The sequence below is a fragment of the Salvelinus alpinus genome, chromosome 9 (genome assembly GCF_045679555.1).
Source record: "Salvelinus alpinus chromosome 9, SLU_Salpinus.1, whole genome shotgun sequence".
Classification (NCBI taxonomy): Eukaryota; Metazoa; Chordata; class Actinopteri; order Salmoniformes; family Salmonidae; genus Salvelinus; species Salvelinus alpinus.
In genome coordinates this window covers 85,326,752-85,340,541 of record NC_092094.1, presented here as the reverse complement: position 1 = coordinate 85,340,541, position 13,790 = coordinate 85,326,752, and the positions used below count along the sequence as shown (strand labels likewise).

Below are 13,790 nucleotides of genomic sequence, written 5' to 3'. Positions count from 1 at the left end.
AATGATATCAAGTCTGTAGGTAGGCAGCTGCCTCTGTGCTAGTGGTGGCTGTTTAACAATCTGATGGCCTTGAGATAGACACTGCTTTTTAGATCTCTCTGTCCCAGCTCTGATGCACATGCACTGACCTCGCCCTCTGGATGGAAGTGGGGTGAACAGGTAGTGGCTCGGGTGGTTATTGTCCTTCTTGATGATCCGTTTTTGCCTTCCTTATCAGTGACTGGTGGTGGTGACCTATCATCTACTCATGATCTGACAAATTCAACAGGTACGTTAGTACTGCCATGGTTAAGGATAACTCCATGGACGTTAAAGGGATAATAGGTATTCATGGTGTGTGAGCGAATAACTGCATCAACTTTTTCAGTGTGCCTGCAGAAGTATTGTAGCTAATGTGAGTTGAGTTCCCTACTCTTTGCATTCAAATGTTCTCCACATATCTATATAGGCTACTCTGATACATCCAGAAAGTTTTCTATTATATTCAGTGTACAGCTTTTTGGGGGTGACATCCCAGTGCGTTGAGTCTTCTCTTGATATGAGCTGCCTGCGTGCAGTGCTGTTCAGTGGTCGTGGTGCTGAATTGGCGATCAAGTCCTTTGATGCTATACTGTCCATGGTGCTGAATGTTTTTCATGCGTCCATGGAAACATACTGTAAACATCTATGCAGTTTTATAGGCCTACTTGATCAAATGTGCAAGTCAAATTCAATGCAATTTACTACTTCTACCAAATCTGCTATTTGTGGTTTCTTGGGCTCCCTCTGTCTCTTTAGGTGCTTACTTTAAAAACGTTCCTATCAGAGGGGATTATTTTGGCATAAAGTTAAGGTTGGCAGTGCATATTAATTTGGTGATAAAGTATATTTTTCATTCTAATTATGACAATGAAGCGACAAGGAGCTGCGTCTAAAGTTGTTCAGTAATGTATTCAGCAAGCAGAGGTGTCTCTCTGCTTGCCTGCTGGCTGAGACAGGGAATTACTTCAGTGTCAGGATTACTGACGCATAGATGATCATGGATGGGGGACTGTGACATCTATTATTCTACCACAGTATTTTTGTCAGGCTTTAGTGTCAAAAGCCTCCTCTCTTCCACCATTTGCATTGTTAATAACATTGTGAGGGTCTATTTCCTTAGAGAAACTGCAATTCCTTCAAAAAACTCTCAATAAGAACAAGATCCAAACATTTCTCTCTGTAAGAAAAATGGTTTTGTGTTGTCTTACTTTACCAAGTTTAACATTTAAACTCGATGTACAGTAGCTACTAAAATGCCTAATTATATGCACTGTTGTTACAGAGATAAATCAATGGTTGTTTAGTGTAGGTAGGCTGTAGTTTATATGTTGTTGCAGGGATAATTGCAGGTACTCTTGATGCATGGTAACAAATGTCAATACTAAATCCTCTTTTGATTATGATTTCATGCCCAGTGTAAGTAGGCTACAGACTGTACAAGTAGGCTGCAGACTGTACAAGTAGGCTACAGACTGTGCTTAGAAAGAACATACCTATAGGTTCAGAGACAGTGAAAGTGGACTTGGGGACACAAATGCTTTGCTCAGTAGGTTTGTGTCATCCTAGCATACATTTTGCAAAGAGGAAGTACATTGAAACTGCATTTTGCAAGATGGAACCATTTTGAAAAACCTGGGCCAGATATGGGGGGGGGGGGCAGGAGAAAAACCCTGAGTAGCCCTGCTGGTCGTGCTGCTGCCGAGCGGCTGGGGCCTTAGAAAAAACGTCCAGCCCCTTCTCCACAGCATTTAGGGATGGTGCAGGATGCCCGCTCTGATAGTGCCAGCTGAACACCCTTCCCAATTCTCCAGGTCTCCGTGTCCTAATCTCTTTAGGTGTGATGCGCCCCAGAGAGGCTTGAGCGCAGCCCCGCAGGAACGCTGTTGTCTAGGAATGTGGAGTGTGGAAATGACCGGGATTATGGGAAGACTGGTGTGGGTGCCCATGCTCTGCTATCACAAAGACTCTTGGCATCCATGCTGCTACCCTGTCGACTGATATATTTTCCCATTTTAGTAATGGGGCCGTAGCAGTGACTCTCTGCATCTGCCACTCTGATGTTCTGCCCTTATATTTGTTAGAATTTGATGTTGGTGTGTAAAAGTGCACAATATGGAATATGTCGTTTTGTGTGAAATTGATGGAGGATGAGAGAGTGATGAGAAATTATGGCAGGAAGTTCTCATGCCAGGTGAAATGGACCAATGGAAATATTTGAGCTGTGCAGTTGAATAGGGTTGTGGTTTCATGGCCTATTAAACTGATAAGACTGAGGGTGCTTCATGCTCCAGAAACTCAAATGTGATGATGCAGTGTATCACAGAGGTTAAATGCAAATGAAATTATCCTGCAATGTTCTGTAATTTTGGTATTGCATCAAAACCCCAGTTCTTGCAATTCAATAATTTCTGGTAAATATAGCAAAGAACTGGAATAACTAACTATTTACAACTATATAGCCCACCGATTTTTATTGCAAATTGACCACATTCAATACCATCAATACAATTACATATAGACATTTTCTACAATATTTGGAAAGAATCTTATCTACAGTAATGCATTGTTCAAGTTATTTCATGCAAAACCGTAATGCAAAAATGACAATTCTCATTTTTAAATATAGAAAAATTTGACTTTAGCCCCCCTCAAAAAATAAAAAAACATAATACAGTGCATTCGGAAAGTATTCAGACCCCTTGACTTTTTCTACATTTTGTTACGTTACAGCCTTATTCTAAAATTGATTAAATAGTTTCCCCCCCTCATCAATCTAAACACAATACCCCATAATGACAAGGCAAAAACAGGTTTTTAGACATTTGAGCAAATGTATTAAAAAATTAAACCTGGAAATATCACATTTACATAAGTATTCAGACCCTTTACTCAGTACTTTGTTGAAGCACCTTTGGCAGCGATTACAGCCTCGAGTCTTCTTGGGTATGACACTACAAGCTTGGCACACCTGTTTTTGTGCTATTTCTCCCATTATGCAGGATCTCTGCAGATCCTTTCAAGCTCTATCAGGTTGGATGGGGAGCCTCGCTGCACAGCTATTTTCAGGTCTCTCCAGAGATGCTTGATCAGGTTCAAGTCCAGCCTCTGGCTGGGCTCTCAAGAACATTCAGAGAAGCCACTCCTTCGTTGTCTTGGCTGTGTGCTTAGGGTCGTTGTCCTGTTGGAAGGTAAACCTTCGCCCCAGTCTGAGGTCCTGAGTTCTCTGGAGCAGGTTTTCATCAAGGATCTCTTTGTACTTTGCTCCGTTCATCTTTCCCTCGAACCTGACTAGTCTCCCAGTCACTGCCGCTGAAAAACATTCCCACAGCATGATGCTGCCACCACCATGCTTCATCGTTGGGATGGTGCCAGGTTTCCTCCAGACGTGGCACTTGGCATTCAGGCCAAAGAGTTCAATCTTGGTTTCATCAGAGAATCTTGTTTCTCATGATCTGAGAGTCCTTTAGGTGCCTTTTGGCGAACTCCAAGTGGGCTGTCGTGCCTTTTACCAAGGAGTGGCTTCTGTCTGGCCACTCTACCATAAAGGCCTGATTGGTGGAATGCTGCAGAGATGGTTGTCCTTCTGGAAGGTTTTCCCAGCTCCATAGAGGAACTCTGGAGCTCTGTCAGAATGACCATCGGGTTGGTCACCTCCCTGACCAAGGCCTTTCTCCCCCGATTGCTCAGTTTGGCCAGGCGGCCAGCTCTAGGAAGAGTCTTGGTAGTTCCAAACTTTTTGAGGCCACTGTTCTTGGGGACCTTCAATGCTGCAGAAATGTTTTTGTTACCCTTCCCCAGATCTGTGCCTTCGACATAATCCTGTCTCAGAGTTCTACGGACAATTCCTTTGATCTCATGGCTTGGTTTGGTTTTTGGTTTTCTCTGACATGCACTGTCAACTGTGGGACCTTATATAAACAGGTGTGTGCCTTTCCAAATCATGTCCAATCAATTGCATTTACCACAGATCGACTCAATCAAGTTGTAGAAACATCTCAAATATGATCAATGGAAACAGGATGCACCTGGGCTCAGTTTCGAGTGTCGTAGCAAAGGGTCTGATTACTTATGTAAATAAAGTATCTGTTTTTTATTTGAAATAAATGTTTTTTAAAAATGTAAAAACCTGTTTTTGCGTTGTCATTATGGGATATTGTGTGTAGATTGATATTATTATACTTTTTTTCCAGAGGTCTGAATGCTTTCCGAATGCACTCTATGTATTTATGTGTGTGTGTTATATATATATATATATATATATATATATATATATATTGCACCAGCAGAGGGTGCTATGTAAGACCCACACATTTATCAATTTCATCTGAACAGAATTTCAATTTTCATGAGTGGGAGATGCAAACATTGGTGAAAAATCGGTTTAATTGAATGCGCTTTGGGTGTATTCTGGCACATGGGCTGGTGCCCAAAATGATCTGAGGCAGCCTTAAATAGCGTCGTGGGTTGTATGCAGGGGTTGTATGCAGTTTACGCTGCACCCCACACAGAGGTAGAGACAGTTAGAAACTTTGCAACCAGCTCGTGTCCTTAAGCTTACCTCATCATGCTTTCATTGTCACCAATACTGTCTCTGTTTCTGTGTCCTCTCTGGACCAAAGGAGAGGCTGGGAGTGTGGGAACAGAGAGAAAGGAATAGAAAGAGAGGAAGAGAAGGGACCTGGTGCATGGGGAGGACTGGGAGCAATACTCTCAGATCAGCCTACGTGTATGCCTTTGTGGCAGAGCATTGGGGAGGGAGTGTTATGGTGCGTGTAAGTGTGTGTGGCGGAGATGGGAGTTGTGGTGTGTGTGTGAGGGGGGAGGGGGGGAGTCAGGGGAGAAGCAAGAGATGAAGAGAATGAGCGTGCCGCTTAGGAAATGTCACACTGGGAAGATTTGCAGGTTTTGATCCAGGCAAATTAATGCAAAACCCCAGTGCAAGTATTTGATTTGGGAAAAACTTTGGAGGAGACTCATCTCTTAATAATAATGATTGGGTTTACATTCATTTCCTCCCCTATTCACTTCCACAGGAGAGCTGATCACCGCTGCTTGTGAGCTGGGGGTAAGAATTAGCCGTATTGTTTAATCAATTCACTCATTAACTCTTATAAGCATTAAGGGAGTTTAATTAAGCATGGGCAGAAAGCAGATTAATTTACTTTAAGTCCACATTTTTCGCCCAATCTTTTCAATACACTTATTTTACCAAGTTAGAAGTGGAGAATGCTATAATTTGCATCCCGTTTTTTAAATCCAATTAAAGTCAATGGTAAGGCGATGGCTTTTGTAGGCTTTGCCTTATGTAGGGTATAAGGCTTATTATATCCACCCCTCTTTTTGTGTATGTGTGTGTAAGCCGCGAAGAATGAACTAAATCGGGTTAACAGTTATAATAAGTTGTATTATTTAATAAAGTTTATTACGCCGCTGTGATCCTTTTAGGGAGGCTGTGTCAGTGTCACTATGCCAGTAATCCTGTCGTTAGTGCCGCAGTCCGTGTGGCCTTCCCGTCTGCCTGTCAGGCCTCCCCAGGGTTCGGAGGACCTCCCTGGGCCCAGGGCCGTCGGCCCTTCCCTCCAATCCCCAGGGCTCTGGAGCTCTCTCTGCCCACAGCTTCCCGTGGCCTTGGTGCCCCTCCGCTGTCCTTTCATTCTTTAACTATGAGCCTGTCCGTCTAAATCTGCCCCAACATCCCCTCTTTCCTACCTCCACCTCATGTTCACCTGCCTGCCTGTCTGACACAACCATCTGTTTACCAAACTGGGATTTTTGAATGTCTTCCCTTATTTTCTTTCTTTCTTTGCTGTCTGTCCACTTTCCTCTCTCTCATTGTTCGCTCTTGGGCTCCTCCCCTTTCACTCTTCCTTTTTACCACCCACTCATCCTCTCCTTGTCTCTTTCCCTTTGACCATTCATTTACATCACTAGCTTTAAAAGCTCCTCCAGTCTCTCCTCAGACCTGGCTGGTTGTTGTGGACCTGGCCAGGGGTCATTGACCTTGGCAGTGTCCGTGATGATTGGTGGGGTAATCACACTCTCACCTCTCAGTGGCGGCTCCATTTGAAGGGCTGGCCCTGCTCCCTGGCTGGCCCAGCTTTATCAGTGCCAGGGAATGAGTCTGTGTGTAATGACTGAGCCCTTATCGGCCTGGAGAAGACTTAGCGGCTAATTGCAGTGATTTCTGGGATCCCCAGGGCGGGAGTGGCTGCGGCACCGAGGTAGTTTGGGTCCAGGGCTGGCGAGCACCACGTGCTGCAGCACGGACTCCAGAGAGGTGCCTTGTCCTTGGGAAGTGATGAGGGGAGGAAGAGGAGGAGGAATGGGTTGTGTAGAGAGAGAAGAAAGAGGGTTGGGAGGCCCTCTCATTGTGGAGTCAATCAGCGGTCAGGTCACACAGTAACACTATGGATCTCTAGGCCAGGCCTGCCACTCCATCCATCCCTTCACCTCTACCACCGCTCCCCAGGGTCACACACTCACTGCAGACAAAGGTGCAGCTCACGTACAGCGCTGGTCGCAGTGGGGCTCATTAAAATGACAGGCTTTCATTACCCTTCTACCCTCTCTCCCTTTCATCCTGCCTCAGCCCCATGCCCCCTCTCCTTCCCTCACTGTATTCTTCCACCACACTTCATTTTGCACTCCTCAAACTCTTTAGCCTGATATCCAGGGCCAAGAGTATTTCCTGAATTGACCGGGAAAAACATCTACCTCGATGTTCTCAGTCTGGGACTGATAGCTGGCTTTCTCCGGTCTCTCTTCATAATCCCTCCCCTGGTTCCTGACGTGTCCTCTCTCTGTGTTGGTCGGGGCAGGTGGCTCACCCCCCGGGCTACCCACTACCCAGTCTTCACCCTGCTGGCGCTCCTGGCTCTGTCCCTGCTGCCCTGCCTCTCCATGGCTCCGGCCCACAGTGTCAACCTACTGAGCAGCCTGCCGGGGCCAGCCTGGGCCCTCTGCTTCACTGTCTGCAGGTAGGACTACAATTTAACGCCAAGGTCAGGCGTTCTCCTGGTCAGGCCACCTAGTCAGTGAAAACTCCTGGCCCTTCTCATCTACTCATTATAGTCAATATGATTAGTCTGCTGTATCCAATAGTGCTGTAACTCTGGTATTCTGCAGTGACACGTCTGTTAATAATGGACCTCCGCGAAAATAGTAGGCTTGAAGGTCAATGTTACATTCAAATCTCCTATCATCATATCTAAGCCATTATGACACCAATGTCGATAAAAATTCGCAAATCACCTTGTTTGGAGGTACACAAACTCCCTCTCGTCATGAGCTGTCAGGCCCTTACCGAGAACCACATACCGGATTTTTAACAGGGTCGTTAGCATTAGGAATAAGGCAATTTCTTGCCCCATCTTAGCGCAATATCTAGGCCTCGGATAAGGAGACTACAGCATCCATAAAGAGACCATTAGACTTGCCACCTTTCAGACTGAATAAGCTTGTAGGGGCAACAGTTTTGATTTAAATGTATCATTTATCGCTCTCACCTGCCAATAGAAAACCAGCTATGTGCTACCTTTTTGTAGCATTTCTGACAAAGCTCATATCTTTTTCAGCCAAAGCTTAGAGTTCTAACACCAGGTCAAGCAACTTGGTTGCTCGGAAACTCACAGGTGCTGCTTCACCAGGCTGCCAATCATAAGAAGTGTATGAGAACAAACCTAGGCTACTGTAGATAGCTAGCTATATGGTGGTTTTTAAGCTGAGGTTTATCAATAAATGCAAACAGATCATTTGATTAGCTAGGTAGCTATCTAGCTAATGTTAGTGAGTGCAGCAGCTAGGCTCTACAGAGCCTAACACCAGTCAGCTGAAAGCTAATTAGCTAGAAAGGCAAAGAAAGGTAGCTTGCTATATTTGGTTATTTAAGGTTTTTACACAAATTCCTTCAGCCATTAGCTAGCTAGCTAGAGCCAGACAACAGCTGACCTCAACACAGAAGCTAGCTAATGTTAGCTAGTTAGCTCACGTCCAAATTCCAGTGCTACATTTTCCCACAAAACATAGCTAGCTAGTCTGCCTGACACATTTCACTGTCAGAAAGGACACAACTCAAACTGAGAATTGCTAGCTAACTCCACATGTAAACAGTGCCTTAGTTGTACACTACTGCAGTGTGCAAATGCATGCTTTTTAGCATCAGAAAAACTCACCAGTTTCTAGCATCCATAATAAATTCCAGTACGCTCCTTCACTTGTCGTCTTGAAATTTTTATCCAAATATGTGCCAAACTAGCAACTCTGCCACGTGTTGGATCTTTGTCAACAACTCTGCCGTGCACAGCTCTAGGGGAGGGGGCTTTGATTATATACATGTATAGGATGCATAACTCTGCAACGCTGTAGGCTAGAAACAAGCTGTAAAAGGCACAAGAAAGACACACCTCTAGTGTAAATGGAGATATATTTGTTTAGTCTCTATGGCTATGGAGTTATATGACTTTCAAAAGTGAATGACTTAAAACAGTTTTCTTTCTTTTTACTTGAGCGATCACCTTCTGAAAACTGCAGACAATTACTTTTTGACTATAAATGGTAAATTCTACACATACTTTAATCGTTAGTTCAACTTTTATTTTAGATATTAGAGGGCAACAGCCAGCAGACCAGGGTTTAAACCAGCAACCCTTGCAGTTATGCAAGTACACCACCTGTGCCATTAAGGTCCAGACCTTTTGTCAGATGCCGCATTACAGGTTACAATAGCACTGCTAATGACAGCCTTTTGATTGCTTAAAAATCAGGCTTTGCATTTGGAAATGTTTTATAATGTTCCTTTAAAAGAAAATCACCCTCCGGTGTAAAAAACATGGAAATAAAAAACAAACCTTGTTTTTAATAGATAATGTATGTTTAGGTTGGCCTAATAACTAACCTGGACAATTACTAAATGAGCCAACATGGGATTTTATCACAACATTTCAACTCCCAAAGAGCAGTTCTTCATAGCATAATTCTGTAATCCAACTGACGTTTGCATCTTGCTGCTTAGAGAAAGGGTTGGTGATATTTGTGTGTAGTCTCTTTCAGCTAGTAGTGTTTCTGATCCCCTGTTCTGTATTCAGAACAGAGTCTCACCACACTCCTCACCCACAAACATACCCAGCCTGTTTACCCATTGCCCTCCCATTGTCACTGTGTGTTTGTGTGTCACGCCCCCTCCAAGTGCCTGACCCCCCTCTTATCGCCCAGCATGCTCCCAATCCTGACATGGCACGATTTCTAATCTCTCCCCTTCTGCCCTCCTGGGTCTAAGACGGACAGGATCACCACTCCTCCCTCGCTATCACCACTCCTCCCTCGCTGTCCCTCCCTCCCTCCCTCAATCATGAGCTCAGAATGTGTTATGTTACTGTGTCTCGGCACATTCCCATGCCACCCCGCCTGTGGTGGTCCTCCTACAGCTCAGCCTGCCTGCTGACCCCATCCTGAAAGGAATCTTTTCCACTCTCTCTCTTTGTGTGCGTTTATCTCACACTGTCGGGCTGGCATACCTTGCATAACCGTTTTCTGATTGAGGTAGTTTCCTACTTGTGTGCACTGTGCACCATTGGTGGCAGTTTACTGTTAGAATGTTTTCCCTTTGACATAGTTTTACATTTTACAAGGCCCATTTATGCATGCAGTGCTATTTTAAATATATACCATACTCTGTGTTTGATTTACTGTTCCAACAAATTAGTTGTGGCATATGTTAAACTGTTTTAGCACAGATACAGTACCTATCAGCAAGCTGTTTTGGGCCAGAGAAAGCAGGTGATACAGGCCTGGGAGTGTCACTGCTCCCATGTGGGCTGCAGTGGGCTGGGTCTATTATCTGTGTGCTTGGCCGGTGGTGGGCTAGGTGGCAGGTGTGCTGGAGGGGTCAGGGTACAGGGTTAGCCCTGCTGGAGGCTGGAGCAGGACAGTGGCTGAGGAGGAAGTGCTCTCCCCATGTGGACTTGCCCTCAGCCCGGACTGACTGACTGCAGCCTTAGCCCCTGCCCTGCCTCTCCCTTTCCTTTCCACTCTTACTCACTGCTCTGGAGCTGTTCTGTTGTGGTTTGGGCTCTGTGGATCTCTTTCTCTGAGTCTCTGTCTCTCTGATATGGACTCAACTCCATTTTGGAATTTGTTTCATAAACGATCAATAGCACCATTTCACTAAGCTCTGGCTAGTCACTTCCATACTGTGATTTCTGGAGCCACCAGCTATGCATGCTGTCTGAAGATATTTGGACCACAGCGCATGCAAAGTGCAGCCCTGTTTGTAATCTCTAAGGATTTAGATCCAATTTTGGATTATAGTTAGACTAAGTGAAAAGTCATTATGTAGACCCCCCCCCCCCCCCCACTGGGCTGATGGGCACTGAGGACTTCAGCCAGAGCACCAACCCACACCCTGTAAGCTCTTAAGTATGTATAATCTAGCTTTTCAATTTGAAAAATAGGCATAAGGTTTTAGTCATTATCTGTTTGGGGCTTGGTTTGGGTTTAGCCTGTGGCTGGAGTTCAGCTGGCAACTTGGTGTGGTACTGGTAGGGTTTGAGGGGGCAAGGGGGTAGATGGTTTCCGGAATGGTTGTCTGGGGACCTTGGGTGCTTCACCCGTGCCTGTTAGGGTGGCAGAGATGGCATGCTACGCCCCTGTGGGGGTCCCTCCGGCCAGACCGGTCCTTCAGACTATATGCCAAACCTGACCAGTCTGCACTTCCTACCTGCCTAGCCCTCTCAGGGACATTTAGGTTAAGCTCTATAAGTGGAATTGTAGTAATACCTAGAAAATGGCAGTTATTGGCATTTCCCCTGGTTTGTATCAATTTCCATAAGTTTTGTTTGTACCCCAGCAGAATTTTGAGAGTGGTTATGGAAGTGGGTGCACCAGAGGAATAGTCCGTTTTAAATGCATAGGGACTTAGTATCAATTGTCTGCAGACCTATTGCATTCAAGTTATTACATGTTATGCACTTAAAAAAAAAATTTTGGACTTGAAATGTTAGTTTCTCACGAACAGTAAATTGCAAGACCTTGAAATTTGTCTGGAATATTGCCAACATAGCAAGCCTTTGATGTATCAATTTAAATTAGTTGGACAGATTGCCGTGTTTAATGTGGTGGAATGTAAGTTGATAGGCTTGGAAGCCATTTCTCCCTAAACTGCCAGTTGCATAAGTTTAAAATGTAGCACTTAGCTTCCCTTTGATTTGTCAATTACAGCACATGGCTTGATCACATGGTTTGATGGCCAAATTGCACATCTCTTTATGTTTTCACACCAGGACTTGATAGGCCTTTGAAGATGGTGGCCATAATGATAATAATTAGTATCGATTGCACTTGAAATTTCATAGGAATAATATGTGGCCCTATCAGTCTTAGATGATAATCCAGAGAGCTCAGTATTTGGTGCTCCCTCATTTCACAGTTTATCTGCTAAAGCTCCTCTGAAACTGTGCTACCTGAGAGGAATCTCTCTCACTTCAGAGAGAGAGAGAGCACACAGACACAACCAGAGGAGCGCTAAAACAACAACAACATTGTCTGTTACAACCACTAACATCCAACAATCAGCACTTTTGACACGTTGTGTAATAGTAAGATTATAAAACAACAGGATTCCTGAGGCTCACCAAATGGGCCCCATACCCCTCCCTTGTCCCAAAGGTACACCTGCGAGACACTCAACTGCCAAGAGCAGGCCTCTGTGGACCAGCTGATAACTCAGTGGACCGGCAGGGGCGGGCGGTGTGCCAGACCCTACCTAGTGCCCAGTGCTGTGGCCCAGGCCCCTTAAAAGGGCCTCCACCACATGGTCCTGATGGTGCACCCCCTTCCCCGTTGCTGCTCCCTCAGATGGGTTGCTGGAGGGACGTGTGTGGCGGGGTCATCACTGGATCAGTCTGTGTGTGTCTTTTTGGGTGCTTATGTGTGTTTTTGTCCGGAGTTTTATAGAGGTTAACAGCTGAACATCCCCCTCTATCCCCATCCGCTACCCCCCCCCCTGCCAGTGGCCAGGCAGACCCTACCTTTCACATCTGTTGTGGTCAGGCGCTCAGTGTTCAAGGCGCTCAGTGTTCAGAGCCATAGCTTCTCTCAACCATAGGTTGAAGAGGGTAGTTGTATTGTTTGATAACCTATTTAAAAGCTATGTTTGGACCTTTGCCCTGTCTGTATTATATCCTACTGTCTCCTAAGACATAAGGCCTCCTGCTCCTCTCACCCCCATCCTCAGCATGACCAATGGTTCCCCCCAGGACTCATTCTGTAATGCAGTTAAACAGATGTTTAATGAAGATGTTATTTCCTCATTACTGGCAGTGGGATGGGGTAGGAGGGGGGTAGAGTGGGGTAGATAGACAGCATAACAAAGTACCAGTTTTAATATTCCCCTCGCCCGTGGGCCTGAGATTGTGTCGGCCTCGGACGTCAATATCACATCCCTCACCCACCACAGGCAGTCTTAATAAGGCACCAGGCTAGAAGATGGATCAGACTTGGCAATTACAATTCTTCCAGAATTAGTTCATGGAATCTGTAGAGCAACATGTATTTATCAGTGGTGGCTGCCTAATGACTTTGTTAAAATAGCAGCAGCAGCTGTATAAAAATGGCTTTCTATGAATCGCATAAACATAGGATTTCTGTAATTAGTTTTTTTCTGTTTTATGTAATTTTTGTGTGTTGGTCTGGAGATTAAGATGGCATTATGGGACAAATTGTCATATCATAGGCTGCATTGTTTGAGCAGGATTGTGGTGATTAATTTTGCACGCGCGTTCGGGCGGGCACTCTCCTGGAGGAGGGGTGTCTGAGCCTCATTCCGCTCTCAGGTCCATTTTACCTCTCTCCTCTTCTCATCTCTCCTTTCTTTGCTGCTGTTGCTGCCTCTACCTGATTGGAGAGTTTAAACAGAAATGTGTGCACATTGAGGAAGGTTAGTTTACTAGCTGTTGGAAGGCACAAACTAGGCATTATAAATACATTTATTATGTTTTAATAATTATATACAGTACCAGTCAAAAGTTTGGACACCTACTCAGTCTAGGGTTTTTCTTTATTTTTACTTTTTTCTACATTGTAGAAAAGCAGTGAAGACATCAACACTATGAATTAACACCAATGGAATCATGTAGTAACCAAACAAATGTTAAATAAATCAAAATATATTTTATATTTCAGATTCTTCAAAGTAGCCACCCTTTGCCTTGATAACAGCTTTGCACACTCTTGGCATTCTCTCAACCAGCTTCATGATGTAGTCACCTGGAATGCATTTCAATTAACAGGTGTGCCTTGTTAAGTTAATTTGTGGAATTTCTTTCCTCAATGCGTTTGATCCAATCAGTTGTGTTGTGACAAAGTAGGGGTGGTATACAGAAGATAGCCCTATTTGGTAAAAGGCAAGTCCATATTATGGCAATAACAGCTCAAACAAGCAAAGAGAAATTACAGCCCATCATTACTTTAAGACATGAAGGTCAGTCGATCCGGACAATGTCAAGAACTTTGAAAGTTTTTTCAAGTGCAGTCACAAAAACCATCAAGCACTTTGATGAAAGGGAAAGGGGGTGATACCTAGTCAGTTGTACAACTGAATGCCTTCAACTGAAATGTGTCTTCTGCATTTAACCCAACCCTCTGAATCAGAAAGGTGTGGGGGGCTGCCTTAATCGACATCCATGTCTTCAACCAAACTGGCTCTCATGAGGACTGCCACAGGAAAGAAAGATCCAGAGTTACCTCTGCTGCAGAGGATAAGTTCATTAGAGTTA

General features: G+C 44.6%; 1 pseudogene; it reads left to right on the top strand.

Moving 5' to 3' along the window:
* LOC139584084 (protein O-mannosyl-transferase TMEM260-like) overlaps positions 1–13,790 on the top strand; it is a 35,017-nt pseudogene that overhangs the window by 518 nt on the left and 20,709 nt on the right.